Genomic DNA, 25,541 nt, shown 5'->3' with positions numbered 1-25,541 from the left:
TAGCTTTAGAATTTATTTAAGTCGAGAGAAGAAATGAGACAGGAAGAGAAAAAAGGGGGCTAGGGAGAGGGAGAAGGACGGAATGTTAAGAATGAATAATGAATGTCCATATGCAGAGTGAGCCTCTAAATAATTAGAAATAAAATTTAAGGTTTAACGTTCAAAATATAAAAAATAATTTTAATACCTCTTTTACAGATAAATTTTATGTACATATATATATGTGTATGTATATATATATACATACAAACATACATATGGATTATATAAATTAGACTTAACTCAGAAAAATAAATGTCCCATTTAAAATATCTTTGAATAGCAGTCATATATTATAAAAATTTTAGAAATACATAATGATTGATAGAAAAACACGTCGTATAATTGTCAAAACCTGGGTCTTGGGCCACTTATTGAATGCTTTTTCTGATCTTTGAGTCATAAACACAGGATGCAGTCATTATTGTTAAGTTAGAATAACACAATTATATATTCTATAAGACAGTAGGAAGTTTGGGTAAGAACACAGGAATTTTATTAATTAAGGTACTTTTTCTTTGGCTAATACATTTGAGCATTTTGTGCAGGCCTGACACATCGTGGTAATTAATAACCCTGCTTTAATAAATTTTATAGCTAGGGAAGATGCATCTTCTAACCTCTATTTTTCCTCATACATGCTGTGATTCTAAGCCCAGCTAACGGCTACAGAAGCTCTCTGTCATTCATCCCAAGCCGTATTCCTCTCCCTTTCACTCCTGTCCTTTACTCTCTCTTTTCTTCCCTCTCTGCCATATTGTCTTTCTCTCTAATGTCTTTATTTTTAGGCATATCTACTTACACATAGAAAACATATGGTCACTAGGTGGTCATCAGGAACTCTAGGTTTAAATCAACCCTCACATCTAGGGATCCTAAAACAAACAAACAAACAAACAAAGCCACTTTCTTGCTAGTCCCACGGAGATCTGGATTGGTCTGCCCTGGAACAAATGATAGTTGCAGAGGAATATGACTATTCTAGCTTATATATGTGAGACTAAGCTTGAGGGTTAACTATGACTGATCAAACATACTGTGTTAACCACAGCTGTGACATGATTATATAATACAAAGGAGGTTCTAGGCAACTAAACAAGAGAAAAATGTCCACTACAGAAACCATGGCTGTTCCTCATGTCATCATTGAAAGAAGGTTGGATTTACTCTTTTCAAATATCCTTAGCTTAATAAATCACTTGTCTTTGAGATTAAGATTAATAATATAATCAGAAAAGTATGGACTTTCGAGGCAAGAAGACCTTCATTCGAAACGATAATATACCTTTCTTAGCACAATGACTTAATTTTCTCATCTATAAAACTGACTTCAATGAGACTTTTTTTCAATTTTTTTTGTGACATCTGAAATGGAAAACAAATCTGTCATTGCAGTTATTTTAATTAAATATAATTTGTACGTGTGCTTTTATTATTAGGTTTTATGCATTTTGAGGGTTGGATATTTTTTCCCAAGTGGATAATACAGTTGTCAACATGTAGCATACGAGATATAAAGGATAGGTATGCCTTACCTTGCTTTGACTTCTTGAAGGTAGTTACTATATTAAGGACTCTAACTTTCTGCAATGCTGCATAATAAACTGCCAAACTGCCGGTCTTCTGATCATATATATATTAGCCTTCTGTTTGAAGAAAAGTATCAGGCATACAATATGCAATTAATAGATGTGGACTAAATGCTAGCATCTCATTTTTTTAAATGAGGTAACCAAAGCTCAGCAATATTAAGTATGTCTAACAATTACTCATGAAACCAGTTAATTCTTTTGGTGGGATTCAGACATGGTTCATTTATTTCTGCAGTCACTAAATTCAAACATACTCTGTTGAAACTCCCTTTCTTGGACATTAATATTATCTGAGGCAGATCCTTTGTCTTTTTTTTTCCTTTGTCTTTTTATTATAATTTATGCCAGTGTACTTAATCAGTGTTGTTTCTATAGCCATGCTCATTATCTCCTCTGTTTCTAATGTTAATCAGCCTGCAGGCAGAGAGGTCTGAAATATGAAGAAGGCTTGCTTCAGGTTCCTCCATTGTTGGGGCAAGAGGGAAGAATTAGAGAAAGGGGGCAAAAACAATTGTCTTGATTAGCACTTTAGTTTTTCTCTGTATCCTCTGCATAGTAGATAATCCAACATTGGCTTTCTCATGGCTCACACATTGGGTTTTGGGGAAGAGAAAGGTGTTTTTGTCACACACATTTCTCTAACAGGAAGGAGCCTCTCTGGCTTGGTATTTTCTGATTTCGCTGATTTGTATAGTTGAGCTAGTTGCTTCCTGTGAAAGGCCTCATCAGATTAGTGGTACCTCTTGGTTTGGGTACCCAAAAGATGGATCAATCCTGGTTGTTCTCAACAGTGCTCATTTTACCCACCAGAAGGTCACTTGCCCTTTCCATGCCAAACTGTTCTGTAAACTGCTTTGCTCTTATACATTCCTGCCATTTCAACCTAATTCCTTTCTCCTTCTCACCTTGGCAAAGTATAAAGAATTCCAAGCCCACTGCCTAAGACTATCAATACCACTAACATACTGCTATCCTCTTCTCTGGTAACTCCTATCCCTAGGAGTGATTTGCTTGGTGTGCCTTTTTCACTTAGCTAATTGTCCAGAGGAAAGGCAATTCCCTCCATCCCCAAATAATCTCTCAGCAAGAACATTACACTCCTGAGAACAGTTTCAATTTCCTTTCCCCTTGTAGCTCTGCTCATGTATAGTTGGAGGAGTATAGTGTGCTCACAATAGCTGGGCCAGGTCTGCCAACTTAGCAGGTTTTATGGAGATGGATCTGGAAACTCCTTATGGCTATTTAAAATGTGGATATACCTAAGATTTTTACCTTGAGACTTATCCTTTCTATCCAAGACCTGTGAAAAATTTCCTTTTGACATTCTGTTCCAGAGGTTGACAGCCTTCTTTAAATATTAGCTTCTATTAGTATTTTCTTATTGAAATAGTTGGCTATTTTAGTGTCAACACAAAATTATCAGAAAAAAACTGGTAAGGAAATATTCAAAATGCTTCCTGTTCTGAATATTGTGCCCCAAACCTTGTATGTCTTCTCCTATTCAGTTTAACTAATTTTCACACAATGCTGCATAAGATCTGGGGTCTACCAAACACTAGTGGCTTCTAATTTGCAAACTAAATTGTACTCTTTGTTCTTTATTTTCTGCATTGTCATTGATTATATCTGTTCCTACCTACCTTGCAATGATATTGAATAAATAAGTGAATAGTGGAAAGACCTAGTTTCATATCTGTTCTATGACTTGGATGGAGATGTAGGTTGTCTTACTAGTCTGGGGAATATTTATAAAGATTATTGCATTTTATACTTGAATTACAGTGCTACTGATCACAATGAGAAGAACATAATCCCAGATAGGTTTAAATACATTTATTTCTCAAAACTTCTTTGGTTGAAGTTGTACACACTAGACTGATATCAATAAAAGTTTAACTTAAGCAAAAATGTTAGCAAAGTTCTTATACAAGAAATTTGTGTCCATGGTTAGCTTATATCAGTTAATGAAACATGCACATTATAATGCACATAATAGAAATCACATTATGTAGAGAATCAATTCATTATTGCAATATAGTAGAGAAAAGTATTATATTCATTGGTCATAAAAAGGACAGTCTCATCTTAATAGGCATGAAGCTAGCTCATTGCTCTCACATCTTCTACACCTGCTATTATTTTTCCCAGAGGAAATATTAACTTTTTTATTTCTTTAATATAAAGAATGGTTAAGCCAATATCTTATGTAGAAATTATTATGGCATATTAGAGAAGAAAAATTTACTTGAAATATCAAAAATATTTTATACATGCTCATTAAATAACTACTTCCTCTTAAATTAAATGGTAATTTATTTGGTCATTTAAATAGTATAGTCTTTGAAAATCAGTAGAAAAGAGTATGTTTAATATTTTCTATTTCTAAAGCTGATAATCACATAATTGTATAACATTATAAACAAAGGAAACATTGATATTATTTAATAGTACAAGATCAAAAGACTAAAGTTATATCATGCATGTTTTGGTTTAGTGCACAGGTATATTGATTCTTTTTGCAGTCTTTAAAAGTAGAATGAGTCTTATAAAAGGAATGGAACACTAATGGAGTAAACACTGATGCTAGTTATTGTCAGAATTTTGTCAACAAGATATTCAGGTCATCATAAATTTTACTCGTCATCATAAATTTCCCTTTATTTAATCATTTTAATAAGGCCAGTATTTAAGTACATTAAAAGATATGTCAATTAATCACTCAAAACCTGACTATAAATAACTTATATTTTAACTTCAAACTAATTTTTTTCAAAATTTAAAATATCCCAGTTTAGCCTGACAGGTGGTGGCAAAGTGGATTGAGTGTTAACTTGGTATGCTCAGGACCCAGGGTCAAAACCCAGAGGTCATTGGCTTTAATGCAGTTTTATCCATCTTGAGCCTGGGGTCATCGACATGATCCATTAGTTACTGGCTTGAGTCCAAAGGTTACTGGCTTGAAGCCCAAGGTCACTGTCCTGAAAAAAACGGGCCACTGGCTCAGCTGGAGCCCCCACATCAAAGCACATATGAATAAGCAATCAATGAACAACTAAGGTGCCACAAAAGCATGTTGATGCTTCTCATCTCTCTCCCTTCCTCTCTGTCTGTCCCTGTTTGTTTCCATCTCTCTCTTTCTCTTGCTAAAAATAAAATAAAATAATAAAATAAAATATAAAATAAAAAGTTCAAATTTAGGGTTTTTGAGAAATAAATTAAGATCAGGAGCTTAATCTTGCAGAAAAATCAATCATAAATACTTCTAAGACTGCAACTTCTAGAATGTAAACCCTGCCCAGAAAACAAAACTAGCTATTTAGAGAGCTTTGAAATTATAAATTCCTAAGTATTTATCTTCTCTCTACCACAATAAAATTTTATAAATTAAGGCTTATTTTTTCAGCAGTTTCAGTGGTTTCTTTAATGTTTGGAAGTAAAATATAAGATTTTTGTTACAGTGAAGAGAGAAATGTTTTTAATTAAATATATTCTCAAAAGGAAATTTCAAGGTAAAAATATATATTGTTTTTATTTATTTTCTCTGTTTAAAAAACAAACAAACCTTTATTGTGGTATAATTTACATACCATAAAATTCACTCATTCAAAATGTACCGTTTATTTTTTTAATTGATTTTAATGTACTGTGTTTACATAGATTCTACTGTTGCCTCGAAGGCATCCTCCCTCCCCCATATTCCCCTCAACATCATCCCATCCTATCATCCCCTTTCCCTCTATTCTCTTTTCCTCTGGTCCCTTTGATCCTGCCTCTGTCTCACTCAATTCTTTTCCTCAGTTCACATTGTTCATTGAATTCCTCAAATGAGTGAGGTCATATGATATTTTTCTTTCTCTGCCTGGCTTATTTCACTTAACAATAGTTTTCAGGTTCATCTATGTTGTTGCAAAAGAAAAGATTTCCTTCCTTTTTTATGGCCCATTGTATATATGTACCATTGCTTTTTAATCCATTGATCCACTGATGAAAATTTAGGCTGTTTACAGATCTTTGCTATTGTAAACAACGCTGGCTTAAACATGGGGGTGCATTTCTCCTTCTGAATCAGTGATATGATGTTCTTGGGATATATTCCTAAAAGTGGGAGGGCTGGGTCAAAGGCAGTTCAATTTTTAATTTTTTGAGGAATCCCCATTCAGGGGTCCCCAAACTTTTTACACAGGGGGCCAGTTTACTGTCCCTCAGACCATTGGAAGGCTGCCACATACAGTGCTTCTCTCACTGACCACCAATGAAAGAGGTGCCCCTTCCGAAAGTGCGGCAGGGGGCTGGATAAATGGTCTCAGGTGGCTGCATGTGGCCCGCGGGCCATAGTTTGGGGATGCCTGCCTGTTTTCCACAGTGGCTGCACCAGTCTGCATTCCCACCATCAGTGCACAAAAAGGTTCCCTTTTCTCCACCTCCTCACAGCACTTATTCTGTGTTGTTTTGTTGATGAGTGCCATTCTGACTGGTGTGAGGTAGTATCTCATTGTGGTTTTAATTTGCATTTCTCCATGATTAGTGATGTTGAACATTTTTTATCTGCCTATGACCATCTGTATCTCCTCTTTGGAGTAGGGTCTATCCATTTCTTTTGGTACTTTTTGATGGGATTATTTATCTTCTTGGTATTGAGTTTTACAAGTTCTTTATAAATTTTGGTTATTAACCTCTTATCAGATGTATTGTCGAATATGTTCTGCCATTGTGTATTTTGTATTTTTATTCTATTCTTATTGTCTTTAGCTGTGCAAAAGCTTTTTTGTTCATTCTGTCTTTTATTTCACTTACCCATGGAATAAATCAGCAAATATATAGCTGTGAGAGATATGGGAGAGCTTACTGCCTATGTTTTCTTCTAAGATACTTATGGTTTCATGGCTTACATTTAAGTGTTTTATCCATTTTGAATTTATTTTTCTGAATGGTGTAAGCTGATGGTCTAGTTTCATTTTTCTGCAGGTAGCTGACCAACTTTCCCAACACCATTTGTTGAGGAGGGTCTCTTTGCTCCATTGTATGCTCTTACCTCCTTTGTCAAATATCAGTTGTCCATAAAGGTGTGGGTTTATTTCTGGGTTCTCTGTTCTGTTCCATTGATCTATATGCCTGTTCTTATGCCAGTACCAGGCTGTTTTGAGTACAATGACCTTGTAGTATAACTTGATATCAGGAAGTGTAATACTTCCCACTTTATTCTTTCTTTTCAAGATTGCTGAGGCTATTTGTGTTCTTTTTTGGTTCCATATACTTTTTTTTAATATATTCTATATCTTTGAAGTATGTCATTGGTATTTTAATTGGTATTGCATTGAATTTATAAATTACTTTGGATAATATAGACATTTTAATGATGTTTAGTCTTCCTATTCATGAACAAGGTATATGCTTCCACTTGTTTGTATATTCCTTATTTTTTTTATCTGTGTTTTATAATTTTCTAAGTACAACTCTTTTATCTCCTTGGATAAATTCACTCCCAGGTAGTTTATTATTTTGTTGCAATAGTGAAGAGGATTGTTTCCTTTAATTTTCTTTCTGACAGTTCATTGTTGGTGTATAAAAATGTCTCTAATTTCTGAGTATTAATTTTATATCCTGCCACCTTGCTGTATTCATTTATCAGGTCCGGTAGTTTTTTGACTGAGAGTTTTATATACAAGTTTTTTATATACAATATCATCTGCAAATAATGATAGTTTTATTTATTTTCCAATTTGGATGCCTTTTATTTCTTCTTCTTGTCTGACTGCTGTGGCTAGGACTTCCAGAACTATGTTGAATAAGAGTGGTGAAAGGGGGCACCCCTGCCTTGTTCCTGATCTTAAGGGGATTGCTTTTAATTTTTGCCCTTTGAGTATGATGTTGGCTGTGGGTTTGTCATAGATGGCCTTTATCATGTTGAGGTATGTTTTCTGTATTCCTACTTTGCTGAGAGTTTTGATAATGAATGGGTGCTGGATTTTATCAAGTGCTTTTTCTCCATCAATTGAAATTATCTTGTGGTTTTTCTCCTTCCTTTTCTTTGTGTGATGAAGCACTTGGATTGATTTGCAAATATTGTACCAGCCTTGCCTCCCCAGGATAAATCCCACTTGATCATTGTGTATAATTGTTCCATATTTTGTTGGATCCAGTTTGCTAATGTTTTGCTGAGGATTTTAGCATCTAATTTCATCAGGGATATTGGCCTATGATTTTCTTTCCTTGTGTTGTCTTTGCCTGGTACTGGAATCAGAATTATGCTCGCCTCATAAAAGGAGCTTGGAAGTCTTCCTTCCTCTTAACTTTTTTGAAATAGTTTGAGAAGGATAGGAGTTAGTTCCTCTTTGAATGTTTGGTAGAATTCACTTGTGAAGCTATCTGGCCCAGGGGTCTTGTTTGTTGGGAGTTTTTTGATAACTGTTTCAATATCATTTGTTGTAATCAGTCTGTTAGGTTTTCTGATTTTTCCAGATTGATTTTAAAAAGATTATATGTTTCAAGGAATTTGTCCATTTCATCTAGGTTGTCTAATTTTTTGGCATACAGTTCTTCATAGTATTTTCTTACAATCCTTTGTATATCTGTTGTGCCAGTTGCTATTTCTCCACTCTCATTTCTAATTTTATTTATTTGAGTCCTCTCTCTTTTTTTCTTGGTAAATATGGTTCAAGGTTCATCGATCTTGTTTACTTTTTTAAAAAACCAGCTCTTGGTTTCATTGATCCTCTGTATTGTCTTTTTAGCCTCTCTGTCATTTATTTCCACTCTGATCTTTATTATTTCCTACCTTCTACTACCTCTGGGCTTTACTTGCTGTTCTTTTTCTAGATCTTTTAGGTGCAGGGTTAAGTTGTTTATTTGAGCTTTTTCTAGCTTCTTAAGGTATGCCTGTAATGCTTTGAATTTCCCTCTCAGTACTGCTTAAATTTTGAGTTGTTGTATGCTCATTATCATTCATTTCTAGGAGTTTTTTTTTTAATTTCTTCTTTGATCTTATTGTTAACCCATTCATTATTTAATAACATGCTATTTAGTTACCTAGTGTTTTAGTGTTTTTTAGTTTTTCTGTTGTGATTGATTTCTATTATAGTTCCATGCCATTTTGATTAGAGAAACTTTTTGATATGATTTCAATCTTCTTAAATTTGTTGAGACCGCTTTTGTGACCTAACATGTGGTCTATCCTAGAGAATGTACCATTAGCACTTGAAAAGAATGAATATTCTGCTGATTTAGAGTAAAAGGTTCTGAAGGTATCTGTTAAATCGAGTTGATCTAGTGTGTTCTTTAAGTCTGGTGTTTCTTTGTTAATTTTCTTTCTTGAGGATCTATCTAGTGATGTTAGTAGGGTATTGAAATCCCCTACTACTATATTATTGCTGTTGATCTTGCCCTTATATCTATCAAAGTCTGCTTTATATATTTCGGTGCTCCTATATTATGTGCGTAGATATTTATAATGTTTATATCTTCCTGTTGGTTTGCTCCCTTTATCATTATGTAGTGACCTTCTTAATCTTTTACAATAGCCTTTGTTTTAAAGTCCATTTTGTCAGATATAAGTATTGCTATCCCAGTTTTTTTTTAAATTTTCATTAGCATGAAATATTTTTTTTTCCATCATTTACCTTCTGTCTATGTGCATCTTTTGTTTTGAGGTGTGTCTCTTGTAGACAACATATGTAGGGGTCCTGTTTTCTTATCCATGCAGCTACCCTATATCTTTAGATTGGATCATTTAATCCATTTATATTTAAGGTCATTATTGATATAGTTGTTTATTTCCATTTTATTCTTTAAAGCTATATTCTTCTTTTACTATATTCTTTTCTCCCCTTGATCTGTTTACAGCAGGACCCTTAATATTTCTTGCAGCATTGGTTTGGTTGTAATAAATTTCTTGAATTTTTTTTTGTTTGTTTGTTTGTTTTTTGTCTGGGAAGCTTTTTATTTTTTGTTCAGTTTAAATGATAGCCTTGCTGAATCAAGTAGTCTTGGTTGTATGCTCTTGTTCTGAATTACTTTGAATATATCTTGCCATTTCCTTCTGGCCTCAAGTGTTTCTATTGAGAAGTCAGATGTCATCCTTATGGGGGCTCCTCTGTAGGTAATAGACTGTTTTTCTCTTACAGGTTTTAGTATTCTTTCTTTATCTCTTAATTTTTGTATTTTAATTATTATGTGTCTTGGTGTTGGTCTTTTTGGGTTCATCCTTAATGGAACTCTCTGTGCTTCTTGAACTTGTGTGACTTTTTTCTTCATCAACTTAAGGAAATTTTCAGCTATGATCTTCGATCAGATTCTCTATCCCTTGTTCTTTCTCTTCTCCTTCAGTAATCCCTATGATGCGGATATTATTTCTCTTCATGTTATCACAGAGCTCTATTAGAGTTTCCTCAGAAATTTTGAGCCACTTTTCTTTTTACTGCTCTGCTTCTGTGCTTCCTTTTTTTTTGTCTTCTAAGTCATTTACTTGATCCTCAGCTTCATCCATCCTGCTTTTATTTTCTTTCATTGTGGTTTTTATTTCTGATATTGTATTTGTCATTTCTGACTGATTTTTTTTTTATTTCAGTGTCCCTTTTTATACTTGCTATCTTTTTATTTAGGTGCTTGTTATGTTCATCTACATTTGCTTTAAGATCTTTGAGCATCCTAACAATCATTCTTTTATTCTCTGCTTCCGGTAATTTGGTTATTTCTGTCTCAATCAAATCTTTTTTCTGAGGATTTCTCTTGATTCATTTGGGTTACATTTTTCTGTCTTTCCATTTTGTCTGTGTATTGGAAGGGTGTGGCTACAGGAGTCCAAAGGTTGTGGCCTCTGTGCTCCCAAGGTGTGGTCTGTCTGCATGCCCACCACCCCTTCTGCTGCTGCCTCGGGAGTTCTGGCATGGGCATTGCCTGCACTGGCCCACTGTGGTGGTCACTGTGGTTTTCTCCTTGCCTCCATGGGTGGGACTGTGCTCCTGTGCCTGGGCTGGCCCCCTGCCTTTGCCCCACCCCCGTGGGTGGGACTGTGCTCATACATTGGGCCGCTAGCCTTGGTCTCGCGGGTGAGGCTGTGCTCATTCGCCCAGCTGCAGGTCTCAGCCTGTTCCCCAGCTTTCGCTTTGCCCCTGCCAGCAGGACTGCAAGTGGAACTGCTCTTACTCACGTGTCCTGCAGCTGTGGGTCTGACTGCTTTCATGTGCCCCTTCCACTGCTGTGGCCACCGTCATCCTCTTCCACTGCCAGGCGGGACTATGCTCACTCTGGTCCTCAGTTGCAGCAAGCCCCAGCTTCCACCCCCCTGGTAGGACTGTGCTCGTGCCTAGGCCACAGCTGCAGTCAGCCCCCAGCTTCCTCTCCCATTGATGGGACAGCTATTCCATGTCCTGCCACTGTCTGCCCTCATGAGAGCACTCAGCAGTGTGGGGGTGGTGATGCAGCTCAGACCTTAGCACTCAATACTGTATCCCTGATGGATCCCTGCTTCTAAGTGGTTCTTTGCTCTGACTGCAGCAGGAGAGCTTCTGTTTGGATGGTGACCTGTTTCCCCTTGCTGGTATTGCTGGTTGCAGGAGTAATATTCACTTTAGATTTGGGGAGTGACTCAACCCAGGGGTTAGGGTGGCAGTCCCTCAAAATGTTTCTCCTTGTGCCTCCTAGATTACACTCTCTTCCTGCTACTTCATTCTTCTCAGCTCTCTCCATTGCCCGGATCCTCGAATGAGTGGTTGTGAAAGAGGTTTTCTGCGCAGACCCTTTAAGATGAATCCTGGTCTGAGAAATCTGTCTCTTTTTCACAAACAGTATCCTGGTTTGTTTTGCAGCTAAGTACTGTCCATATACTTCTTTTAGGTTCTGGAGATGCAGACTGGGACTTCATTTCTGGGGCCCAGAATCCTCCCCTCTCCAATACACTCACTTCCTACTGTCTGAGTCCCTCTAGTCTGCCGCTCACTCCTGGACGCTGGGCAGCCCTCTCTGCATTTCTGCTTTTTCTACCAGTCTTAATGTGGTTTCTTCAGTGATCCTTGATTAAAACATCCTCTTAGTTTAGTCTAAAATTGTTTTTTTCAGATGGTAGTTCTTAAAATTAAGTTGTAATCACTTTGGTTGTAGAAGATGGAAGTTGGAACATCTGCCTACTCCATCGCCATCTTGCCACTCTCTTATAATATGTTTCTAAAACATAAACATCTCAGCAGTACCAAGGCAGTAGTGTATGTTATTTTTCTTCTTTAAAAAAATCCCACAGAGTGATTTTAAAAGCAGGTAAATCTAGCATGTGAACTTAAGTTTATAGGGTGAAGTAAATTAACCTCAAAAATAGAACTATTTTCATATGGAAAGAGAGAATCAATGCAAAATTAGTACCAAATGAATAGTAACATGGTGCATGGGAGGGGTTTGGAGAAGAAACAGTAACTTTGCCCTAAATAGTTCTTGTCTTCTTTTACTTCTCAGCAATTGTGTATAATACCAAAGATACAGGCAGAAATTAGAACTTATGATTTCATTGATTGGATGATGTTTATAACACATGTCCACTAAAATGCTAGTTAGACCATCAATGACACCAGGATTCCCTTACCCATCACAGCTTTCACTTTGGAACTATGCCCAAGGGCAAACCTCTAGGAAGTCAGATATACCCTGAACTACATTGCAAAGGCATGGCTGGTGGCTTGGTGATGCCAGGTTACTGAACCACCTGAGTTACAGAAACAAATGAGTAGAACAAATGTATTTTATCTCTAAAGGTGGTATGAAAACTCTTCCCCAACGTGGCCTTTCATTTTCTGATTGCTGTTATGGGAGAAAATTGTTTGTCTTTCATTTCAGTGTGCTGAAACACCTCAATGACAGTCTATTCCTGGCTAATTAAATCTGAACAATAATGTTATATAAATACATTTGATACATTCCTTATATTTCAACTATTATGGCAGAAGTGGTAAGTTTAGAACTTGATGGTTGGGAAAGAGAGAGAGAAAGAGAGAGAGAAAGAAAAAGAAAACTTAAAATACTTAATTTTGGGACTTAAAATCATACCCAAGTGTCTCTGTAAGTTTTAGCAGTCGAAGTAGTCAGTGGCCTTCCAATGGAGAGGCTACACTCATAAAACAAACTGATTTCTAGCTAGGGTAATATAGAACCATATAATATCCATTGATATAACTAACTTTGTCTACTTCATCACATTAAACTGAGCCTATTTAAAGTTCTAAAAACCTAGTAAGATGTAGTTTCTTTTAAATACTTAGTTCAACATAGGAGAAAAACCATGGTCTGTGAAAAATCTAGAAAACTGTAAAAGTGTAGAGCTCTAGAAACATTTTAAGAACTCATGATGACTTTGTTAATATAAGCTCCAGGCCATTTGCTATTCTTAAGTACAGTATTTTCGGCCATTTTGACTCAAACCTTATGCAAAAGTAAATGAGTTAGCTATATGGAGAGAACCAAAAGGATCTTGATGATATTCCTTTCACTGGGTCCGTAACGTCAGAGATAATAATATTTGCACATAATCAATGTGTTTTGAATGACATTTGGACATGACCAAACCATAAGGTATAACTCTGTATTAAAAAGGTAGATTCTGTAAGTCATACATGCATCTTTATCTGACTCTGTGAATCTTAACTCTATAGCAGTAAACTATTATTCCAATTCCAACAGAATTTTTTCATGGCCATTGTATCTAGTACATGATTGGCTCTTAGAAAATCCTTCTATAAATGTGTTTTAACCACTATATGAAAATGGAAATTTCCATCTGTTTTTTAAGAGTGCATTTGCTGCAATTGTACCTGCTGCATATTATGAAAACAAGCAGCCATTCCAAAATTTAAACATGTCCTACTATTTCACGATAAGACATTGATTTCATATGTTTAAAGTAAGTATTTGTTACTCTCTAGTGGATTTCCTTTTTAACTTCTAATTGTTATTCTGGTCTAGAACTTACAGTATTATAAAAAAAATGTCTACTATAACAACACAATTATTGAAAATACAGTCTCAAGATATTGAACATTGCATTGATTTCCAGCCTTAAATTTGAACTTAAATATTTTGCTAACTATTTTGAAATTTAAACTCTAATTCGTTCACTTCTGAAAAGGTATGACCTACTGTACTCAGCCAATACCTGTAATAAAGTCAGGAATAAAACTCATCTGTTCTGACATTTTATTACAGTGATCTTTTATTGATACTATGCTGCATGGTCCATGCTTATCTTGATTTCAAATATTTTTAATCTGGTTGTGGTCAATAAGGCAGAAGAATGGACATCAGCCTTTGTGTCATTATATATATTAAACAAAGCAGTTACTTTCTGGTTTCTAGAGAGGTTTTAGAGTTGCTTCAACATGGATGTTTTTCTGAAGTTTTAAATTATTATTATCGTAGAGAGAGATTGCCTTGTGTGGAAATGAAATTTTTTGGAAGTAATGTGAACTCTTGAGAGTTCAGAAGCAATTCTTAAAGGTTAAACATGTAAAATTGGATTTTATGATTTTGAATTGAAATTGTACCGTCAAACCATTAAAGCTCAGACAAGTGAAGCCCCAGCTTCCTCTACAGTGGCATGGAGATAATGGTAACTTCTAGTGCAAAGAGTTGTTTTGGAGATTAATTCAGATAACACATGGAAGGCATGTATAATAGTGCCTACCAGATCATCAACATGCAATTGAAGTAAGGCATAATTACTATTTCACTAATTAAATCGTTTGCCTAATACAGCTTTATTTCAGAATTTATGTGGTGCCACTGCTCTAGATTTTTCAATATTTGTTGAAGATTTAAGCATATAAAATAATTAATAAAATCAAAATTAACCTAATATATACTTTACTTTTAAAGTACTTTTTCCTTAAGTTAGACTTTAAAATATGCCTTTAAAACTCTTTCTGAACCAGAGTTTTTAATGTAAAGGTCCTATTTTATTTTTATTATTTTAATTTAATGATTGATTTTAGAGACAGAGGAAGGAAAGGAGAGAGATCAATTTGTTGTTCCACTTATTTATTTATTCATTGATTGATTCTTTTTTTTTTTTCAGAGACAGAGAGTCAGAGACAAAGATAGACAGGGACAGACAGACAGGAACGGAGAGAGATGAGAAGCATCAATCATCAGTTTTTTGTTGTGGAACCTCAGTTATTCATTGATTGCTTTCTCATATGTGTCTTGACCGGGGGACTACAGCAAACCAAGTAACCCCTTGCTCAAGCCAGTGACCTTGGGTCCAAGCTGGTGAGGTTTTTTTTGTTTGTTTTTTTCCTCAAACCAGATGAGCCCACGCTCAAGCTGGCCACCTTGGGGTCTCGAACCTTGGTCCTCCACATCCCAGTCCAATGCTCTATCCACTGCACCATTGCCTGGTCAGGCTGATTGATTCTTATATGTATCTTCACCAGGGATTGAACCTACAACCTTGGTATATCTGGAAGATGCTCTAAGCAACTGAGCTACCTAGTGAGGGCTAAACGTGTTATTTTAGAGTTTAAAGTAATTGACTTGTTTATTTTTTTTTCTATTTTGTTAATACTTTAAGATAAGGAAAAATAAAAGGGGAAGTCTATTACCTTGACCTTTAACTCATATACCGGTATGTATGTATAAAGAAAGGAAATAACTCTTTCCTTTTAATATTTTTGCCTAAGAAAAATGATAAGCTCACTATTAATTCACTATATTTTCTGGGAACTAAGTTTTTGATATTTCACTTGAAAGATATGCCACTTCTAAATGAAGATATTTTTTGGCTAATACAATAGCTAGCACAACATGACTATAAATGTCATCTCTGACTAAATGGCTTTCCCATTTTGAAACTTCCCCTGGTATTTTTTTTTTAATTTCCTCTTGCTAAAGGGTGCCAGGAATACACCTGTGATTTATTGCTCATTACGGTGAGAAAGAACATACACCATATGGAATCATGGGGGCATCTCAGTAAGAGGTTGTAAGAAAGACTTAAGATTTGGGCTCATTTTCAGTTACTTGGGGGACATTTAAGGAAGCATTTCTTTGGTGTGCATTGGATACTGTCAGGAAGCAGAAATACTTTTATGAGCCTTATCTAGAAGGAGCGAAGACTAGACTGAAACTAAACTGTAATTGGTAAAGAAGTAGCAGTCTTTCATATTAGCCAGGATAGAAAGATGTTTGGTCAGTATTTTTATTAGAAATATCATTATGTTTTTGTCTGTATTTAGAAATGATTGAGAGAGTAGTCTCATTTTTCTGTCTTGATTCATCACTGTCACAAAGTAACATTGATCATAATGTTTTGAGAAGTTGTTTATCTTGACAGGAAAATACTATGATCTAGCTGTGATAGAAAATAATGAGGCACTGCTCTCCTCTTTCTCGGTGTTCATAATGTATATGGTCAGTAAATATTGGCAAATATATCCAATTTTAGTCAGTAATAACTAAGTGCCAGGACGGTGCTAGATGCTTCAAATACTGCACAAGCATCTTAGTTTTATGAAACAAGAATGTTATCTTTATTTACAGTTCAGGAAAAAGAGAATCAGAGAGATCCTATGATTCAGTGTTTTTTTTAGCCACCAGTTCGCAGATGAGTCAGAGAAAGAGTTGACCACCCTGATGTTGTATGAAGATTATAGACCCAGTGATCTTAGTGGAATTTGCATATGCTCTGGGTGATTTCTTCGTTTGTGGTCCCCGAAATAATTCTATTTTTACCAGTCCTCCAATGTAAAAAGGGTGAAAACCTCTGATATGATTTACCTAAGTTTACACACCCAGTAAGGATTAAATCTCAAAATTGTTTCTCTCCAAAATGCATCTTCTTTCCGCTAACATACTTTCTCTGCATGTTTCAATTAGCACACACACTTTTCATACAGAAGAACTTGGGTGATTCTCTTCAAAACTGCACCATCTAATATGAAAAGAAGTACTGCAATTAGAACTGTACTCTTATTAAAACCTACTTACATGAATTTAGGTGCTGTTGTTGTTGTTTAATATACTATCTGAGGTCCCAAATTATAGTAAATATGTACCACAAAGTAAAATAAGAAATATTGGGGAGGGGAGTCCTGCACATTAAGCACATTGTTAATTACCGTAGAGAATAGAAAAACCTCATGATACGCATATGTTCTCAAAGACCAAGTTAGCTTGAGACTTTTGAATATAAAAAAAATAGCATAATTAATCTCTAAAGAAACCAATGTATGAACATAATAATGCACTGATATTATTATGGTCATCATGTTTGATGTTGTAAGATCATAGTTATTCCAAGTTTTTAAAAAATGTAGAGTAATATTTCTTTATATTGTGTTTACAAATGTAATACATTTAAAAAAGTATATTAAAAATCTGAAATATGATATTGATTGCTAAATGGGTAAAATACTGAAATATAGAAAATTTACTAACTCATAACACCACTTTGTCAGATAAAACTGACATTATAGTAATATTATTAAAAATAGAAACCAAGCAATCTTATCATTATTTTACAACTTGGTTACAATTTTGTCTTCATTCAGGGGACTTGTTTAAATGATGTAGGTGGTCACAAATTTACAGTGTAAAACCAAAGTCATAAAAAGTCAAATGTAATAGTTTATTCTGAAGGCAGGTTAAAATTGGTATTAACTGAAGAAAGATTATTCTACATTAGACCTTAAAATACCTAATGAAAATAATGCAACTAATGTCAGTCCTAAAATATTTATGTCAAGAAAATGAGTGATATGAGCTACAGAGTCATATGGATTATAGGTGGCAAACTACAGCCTTGGAAAAAAATTGCAATTGCAGACATGTTTTGTTTAGTCTGCAGAATATTGATCTACTCGATAATTGTTTTGAAAAAAACACAAACTAATCTTTGCAAAGATAAACAATGAACCAGCATGAAGGTGATGAAGACATCTGTGTCCCATGTTTCTGCATGACATAATCAGCAGGAGCTAAGGAGCAGCTGCCTTTTATGGAGTTGTGGTTATGAGTGTCACACACCTGCACTTTACCCATCTGCCCTGGGTTCCTGCAGACATTTGTATTTATGAGCCTACTCAGGACATTTACTTAAACTTTCTTCTGGCTCTGACTCCTGTACATTTGTATATTTTTCTTGTCCTCTCTGACATTTTATGCATACCTTTATCTTTATGTTTGCATATGGCCAACAAGAGGAAAGAAGCACTTTTTCAGAAGCTGAATATGTGTTTTATCAAATATATATATATTTCCAAAAAGTTTTTATTTAAAATTTAGTATATTTGTGATATATATTTTTAACAAAATCTTGAAAAACATGTAGAGCTTTGGTTCATCTAGTCCTATTTTCAATGTATTGATTTTACTTGTAAGACAGAATTAGAATTAGATTTAAATTATAATAGTTTTGCTTGGAAAAGTAAAGACAAAATTATGGAAACAAACACGAAATTAAAGTTCACTCATTTTTTTCAATATGCTTTTCTGGCTTTTTTATTTACTCTACATAAGCAAGACTAGCATCTTTTTATGTTGCTTGAGAGGCTTCACAAATTTTATTTACAAAGATGTTCTCAATAATAGAAGTCTTGATGTATTTATTAAACAGAAAACAAATCACATTTCATGTTAATGTCTTTAATTCTTCAACTATGTTTTTAGTTGATACTTTTGCAAATGTAAGTACTAATTTTGCAGGTACAAGGGCTGCATTGCAGTTATAGCAGTTTTGAATCTTTATCAGTAATGAGATATGATTATGCATTAAGATATACTCCAACTGTGAACACATAAAATATTGTTGATAATAAGCTACAATGATAAATTTCTCACAATAATTTATTTAAAATACCAAATAATGTACAATTTTCTGTTTGATCAAAACTGAACTTTGCGTATGTCATTGCTTGTGATCTTAGATGCAGAATCTGATTTTGTATACATCATTAAAGACTGTTTTTTAAGACTTTGTATACATTATTATGATCCTCCCCAAGTATGAAGAATATTTCATGGGCTCATTTTATAATGTTATAGTATATTCATTTCAATTCATTTGCTAGAAATATGATATCCATCTTCTGGATTACTATTCTTTACATGAATAATATATACTCTAATTTTTACCTTAATATCTGATGCTGTATTTATTCATGGCCTTTTGTAAAGACTTTCTCTACTAAAATTGGCAAACTTTAACCTAGCTTTCTTATTTAGGAAGACACCACCAAATCCTTTAGGCACTCATATAGAATTTAAGGCATATTTATTATGACTTTTTGGAAGGTCATGTCTAGGAAGATGTAGGTCAGATTCGATTTTTCACAGCTAAGCTCCATGATGATAGCAAGAGGAAATAGATTTTGGAGGCAAGAAGGCTGTAACTAGTCTTACTTCACTTATCCTAATGATTTCATAAGGGGAGAGAATTATGTGAGCATAGAGATACACAAGTTAAGGATATATGTAATTATATACAATCAATGTTAGATGCTAAAGCAAAACTCAGGAAGAATTAGAACTAGGAGAAAAAAATCATTTATACTGTGACAGTATTTCTGAAAGGATAAAAATGTATATTTTAATAAAAAACAAATATAAAAAAATATGTGAGAATGGAGCTATATGATGTGTTCTATTTCAGAGGATAGAACTAAGGACCAAAATTGGAAAAATAAAAGATGTTTTAGATCTGCAGTTGGTATACTTTTATAAAATTGATCCCTAAGAAATGATTACTATTTTTAATTTCCAAAAACAATTTTTAGCTACTTTTTAAATTCTGATTTTGTTGGTATCTTGACTCATGGCCCATTGGAAACTTCTAGTGTGGGGGGTCTATGTTTTGATGCTGTAAAACTGTTTTTTTCTTATTCTCAAAACATGTGTTTATTTGTTTGTTTTAAAATTTATTTTAGTAAAATTGTTTAATAAAATTATATAGATTTTAAGTGTACAATTTTGTGATACATCATGTGCATATTGAAGTAACTTTTAATATTTTTTCATCTCACAGTACACACATAAACTAATTACAAAAATTCTGGGGTACACCAAAAATATATTTTTTGCTGATCTGACAAAAAAAAAGATATAATTTTGATTCATTCACACCAGATGGTCATTGTTGTGTTGCCTGTTATCATTTTTTATTTGATAATTTAAGGAAAGTGAGGTCAGTGCCCTTAACTAAATAGTCAGGTATTGCATGTTTTAAAAATTCTTGCTGTATACTAGTTGAATATCACTGGTATACTGCTCTGGAAGGTGACATTATTTTACTTGCTTATTTTCCTTGAGATCAATTTTTTCACTTTATTATCTTTTATTCATATCATATGACTTTTGTTATTATTCAAAGGACTCTATATAGCAGAGGGTTTTATTTTCCCTGCTGTTTTCTCAGATGACTTCCAGGAATAATTTGCAGTATTCAGAGTTTTAAATGCCATTCAGGTTTATTTCATGAAGTGTGTTTCCCAACCTTGGAGGTACTCAAGCACAGACTAAATTATAAGGTGAAGAGGGTTTCAATATTAAGTGCACAATAGGATTTTGGACCTCAAAATATTAAATCATATAAGTATGTATAATATATCAGTACACTCATTTAAAAAGACAAATGAAAACACTAAAAATGTTCATCAGTTTATTGATCTATATTTTGTTTTGTATATAAATATATACATACAATACACATATCTATATGTATCTTTCTGAAGCATGTCACTTCATAAAAGTTACTTATTTTTATAAAAATAGGTATTAATATGTTCTAAACTAATTAATACTATATATATTGATATGTTTTATCATGTGTACATATTTATGAGAACAATTATCTTCCTAAATATTTCTGCAACAAAATTTATTTTATAAATGTTAAATAGTGTTAGTTGTTAAATATAATTTCAGCTTTAAAATTTATATATATATATATATATATATATATATATAGAGAGAGAGAGAGAGAGAGAGAGAGAGAGCAGGGAAGCAGAGAGACAGACTCCTGCATAAACCCTGTTGGGCATCCACTTGGCAAACTCTCTACCAGCAATGCTCTGCCTGTCTGGACCGCTGCTCCATTGCTCTGAAACCAAGCTATTTTAGCACCCTAGGCAAGGTCCTGAAGCCATTCTTAGTGCCTGGGGCCAACTTTGTTCAAACTGTTCAAGCCATGGCTGCAGAAGAAGAGAGGGGGGGATGAGAGGGGAAAAAGCAGATGGTCACTTCTCCCTTGTGCCCTGACTGGTAATTGAACCACACTCCAGGCCAACACTCTACTGCTGAGCCAAGCATCCGGGGCCCAGCTTTTTGAATCTACAATTTTTCTTTATTTTATTTTATTTATTTTAATTAATTTTAATGGGATGACATTGATAAATCAGGGTACACATGTTCAGAGAAAACATCTCCAGGTTATACCGACATTCGATTATGCTGCATTCCCATCACCCAAAGTCCAATTGTCTTCTGTCACCATCCAACTGGTTCTCGTTGTGCCCCTCCCCTCCCCAAACCCCCTCCCTCTCCTCCCCCCACACTGTAACCCCCACACCCTTGTCCATGTCTCTGAGTCTCACCTTTATGCCCACCCATGTACGGAATCATATAGTTCTTAGTTTTTTCTGATTTACTTATTTCGCTCAGTATAATGTTATCAAGGTCCATCCATGTTGTTGTAAATGATCCGATGTCATCATTCCTTATGGCTGAGTAGTATTCCATAGTATATATGTACCAAAGCTTTTTAATCCACTCATCCACTGATAGACAGTTGGGCTGTTTCCAGATCTTCGCTATTGTGAACAATGCTGACATAAACATGGGGGTGCATTTCTTCTTTTGAAACACTGCTATGGTGTTCTTGGGTTATATTCCTAACAGTGGTATAGCTGGGTCAAAAGGCAGTTTGATTTTTAATTTCTTGAGAAATCTCCATACTGTTTTCCACAGTGGCTGCACCAGTCTGCATTCCCACCAGCAGTGCAGGGGGTTCCCTTTTCTCCACATCCTTGCCAGCACTTATTCTGTGTTTTTTGTTGATGAGTGCCATTCTGACTGGTGTGAGGTGATATCTCATTGTGGTTTTAATTTGCATTTCTCTAATGATTAGTGATGTTGAGCATTTTTTCATATGCTTATTGGCCATCTGCATGTCCTCTTTGGAGAGGTGTTTATTTATTTCTTTTGCCCATTTTTAAATTGGATTGTTTGTCTTCCTGGTATTGAGTTTTACAAGTTCTTTATAAATTTTGGTTATTAACCCCTTATCATACGTATTGTCAAATATGTTCTCCCATTGTGTAGTTTGTCCTTTTATTCTGTTCTTATTGTCTTTAGCTGTGCAGAAGCTTTTTTGTTTGATATAGTCCCATTTGTTTATCCCGTCCCTCATTTCACTTGCCCGTGGAGACAAATCAGCAAATATATTGGTGCGAGAGATATGGGAGAGCTTACTGCCTATGTTTTCTTCTAAAATCCTTATGGTTTCAATGCTTACATTTAAGTCTTTTATCCTTTTTGAGTTTATTTTTGTGAATGGTGTAAGTTGGTGGTCTAGATTCATTTTTTTGCAGGTAGCTGTCCAATTCTCCCAACACCATTTATTAAAGAGGCTGTCTTTACTCCATTGTATGCTCTTTCCTCCTTTGTCAAATATCAGTTTTCCATAGAGCTGTGGGTTTATTTCTGGGTTCTCAGTTCTGTTCCATTGATCTATATGCCTATTCTTATGCCAGTACCAGGCTGTTTTTGAGTACAATGGCCTTGTAGTATAACTTGATATCCAGAAGTGTGATACCTCCCACTTTATTTTTCCTTTTCAAGATTGCTGAGGTTATTCGTGTTCCCTTTTGGTTCCATATAAAGTTTTGGAATATGTGTTCTATAACTTTGAAGTAAATCATTGGTATTTTAATCGGTATTGCATTGAATTTATAAATTACTTTGGGTAATATAGACATTTTAATGATGTTTATTCTTCCTAATCATGAGCACGGTATATGCTTTCACTTGTTTGTATCTTCCCTGATTTCTTTTATCAATGTTTTATAATTTTCCAAGTACAAGTCTTCAATCTCCCTGGTTAAATTTATTCCTAGGTACATTATTTTTTTGGTTGCAATGGTAAAGGGGATTGCTTCCTTAATTTCTCTGACAGTTTATTGTTAGTGTATAAAAATGCCTTTGATTTCTGAGTATTAATTTTATATCCTGCCACCTTGCTGAATTCATTTATCAGGTGTAGAAATTTTTTGACTGAGACTTTAGGGTTTTCTATATACAATATCATATCATCTGCAAATAATGATAGTTTTACTTCCTCTTTTCCAATTTGGATGCTTTTTATTTCTTCTTCTTATCTAATTGCTGTGGCTAGGACTTCCAGGACTATGTTGAATAAGAGTGGTGAAAGGGGGCACCCCTGCCTTGTTTCTGATCTTAAGGGGATTGCTTTTAATTTTTGCCCATTGAGTATGATGTTGGCTGTGGGTTTTTCATAGATGGCCTTTATCATGTTGAGGTATGTTTCCTGTGTTCCCACTTTTCTGAGAGTTTTGATCATGAATGTGTGCTGGTTTTATCAAATGCTTTTTCTGCATCTATTAAAATTATCATGTGGTTTTTCTCCTTCCTTTTGTTTATGTGATGAATTATATTGATTGATTTGCAAATATTGTACCAGCCTTGCCTCCCAAGGATAAATCCCACTTGATTTTTTTTACATTTTGCTGGATCTGGTTTGCTAATATTTTGTTGAGGATTTTAGCATCTAAATTCATCAGTGATATTGGCCTATGATTTTCTTTCTTTGTGTTGTCTTTGCCTGGTTTTGGAATCAGAATTATACTCACCTCATAAAAGAGCTTGGAAGTCTTCCATCCTCTTGAATTTTTTTGAAATAGCTTGAGAAGGAAAGAAGTTAGTTCTTCTTTGAATATTTGGTAGAATTCATTTGTGAAGCTATCTGGCCCAGGGGTTTTGTTTGTTGGGAGTTTTTTGATAACTGTTTCAATCTCATTTGTTGTAATCAGTCTGTTTAGGTTTTCTGATTCTTCCAGAATAATTTTTGGAAGATTATATGTTTCAAGGAATTTGTCCATTTCATCTAGGTTGTCTAATTTTTTGGCATACAGTTCTTCATAGTATTTTCTTAAAATATTTTGTATTTCTGTTGTGTCAGTTGTTATTTCTCCAATCTCATTTCTAATTTTATTTATTGGAGTCCTCTCTCTTTTTTTCTTGGTGTGTCTGGTTAAAGGTTCATCTATCTTGTTTACCTTTTCAAAGAATCAGCTCCTGGTTTCATTGATCATCTGTATTGTTTCTTTAGCCTCTATGTCATTATTTCTGCTCTGATCTTCATTATTTCCTTCCTTCTATTAGCTCTGGGCTTTACTTGCTGTTCTTTCTCTAGTTCTTTTAGATGCAGAGTCAAGTTGTTTATTTGAGCTTTTTCTAGCTTCTTGAGGTATGCCTGTAATGCTCTGAACTTCCTTCTCAGGACTGCTTTGGCTGTGTTCCATAAATTTTGAGTTGATATATGCTCGTTATCATTCGTTTCTAGGAATTTTTTAATTTCTTCTTTGATCTCATTGTTAACTCATTCGTTATTTAATAACATGCTATTTAGTTTCCAAGTGTTTGAGTATTTTTCAGTTGTTCTGTTGTAGTTGATTTCTAGTTTCATGCCATTGTTATCAAAGAAAGTGCTCAATATGATTTCAATCTTCTTAAATATGTTGAGACTGCTTTTGTGCCCTAACATGTGGTCTCTCCTAGAGAATGTACCATGAGCCTTTGAAAAGAATGTATATTCTGCTACTTTAGGATGAAAGGTTCTGAAGATATCTATTAAATTGAGTTGATCTAGTATGTCCTTTAAGTCTGCTCTTTCTTTGTTAATTTTCTTTCTTGAGGATCTATCTAGTGATGTTAGTGGGGTATTGAAATCCCCTACTATTATAGTATTGCTGTTGATCTCACCTTTTAAATCCATCAAAGTCTGCTTTATATATTTAGATGCTCGTATATTAAATGTGTATATATTTATAATGGTTATAACTTCTTCTTGCATTGCTCCCTTTATCATTATGTAGTGACCTCCTTTATCTCTTACTATAGTTTTTTTTAAAGTCCATTTTGTCTGATATAAGTATTGCTACCCCAGCTTTTTTTTCATTTCCATTTGCATGATATATTTTTTTCCAACCTTTTATCTTCAGTCTATGTGCATCTTTTGTTTTAAGGTGTGTCTCTTGTAGACAGCATATGTATGGGTCCTGTTTTCTTTTTTTTTATTTATTTCATTTATTCATTTTAGAGAGGAGAGAGAGGGAGGGAGAGAGAGAGAGAGAGAGAGAGAGAGAGAGAGAAGGGGGAGGAGCTGGAAGCATCAACTCCCATATGTGCCTTGACCAGGCAAGCCCAGGGTTTCAAACCGACGATCTCAGCATTTCCAGGTTGACGCTTTTATCCACTGCACCACCACAGGTCAGGCCTGGGTCCTGTTTTCTTATCCACGCAGCTACCCTATGTCTTTAGATTGGATCATTTAATCCATTTACATTTAAGGTTATTATTGATATGTAATTTTTTATTGCCATTTTATTCTTTAAAACTGCAATTCTCTTTTGCTATATTCTTTTTTTTCCTTTGATCTGTTTACAACAGCCCCTTAGCATTTCTTGCAGCCTTGGTTTGTAGTGAATTCCTTGAGTATTTTTTGTCTGGAAAGCTTTTTATTTCTCCTTCAATTTTAAACGATAGCCTTGCTGGATAAAGTAGTCTTGGTTGTAGGCTCTTGTTCTGCATTACTTTGAATATTTCTTGCCATTCCCTTCTGCCCTCAAGTGTTTCTGTTGAGAAGTCTGATGTCATCCTTATGGGGGCTCCTTTGTAGATGATAGTCTTCTTTTCTCTAGCAGCTTT

General features: G+C 34.5%; 1 protein-coding gene and 1 pseudogene across 1 annotated transcript in view; one reads left to right on the top strand and one right to left on the bottom strand.

Moving 5' to 3' along the window:
• The window catches only part of LOC136308309 (serine/threonine-protein kinase PLK1-like), a 29,671-nt pseudogene extending 18,862 nt beyond the window's left edge, over positions 1 to 10,809 (bottom strand).
• Positions 1 to 25,541, top strand: part of GPC5 (glypican 5) — a 1,883,811-nt gene that overhangs the window by 1,318,192 nt on the left and 540,078 nt on the right. The gene's annotated exons all lie outside the window — the stretch shown is intronic.

Source organism: Saccopteryx bilineata, chromosome 6 (genome assembly GCF_036850765.1).
Source record: "Saccopteryx bilineata isolate mSacBil1 chromosome 6, mSacBil1_pri_phased_curated, whole genome shotgun sequence".
Taxonomy (NCBI): domain Eukaryota; kingdom Metazoa; phylum Chordata; class Mammalia; order Chiroptera; family Emballonuridae; genus Saccopteryx; species Saccopteryx bilineata.
This window is presented reverse-complemented; position numbering and strand designations above follow the sequence as displayed.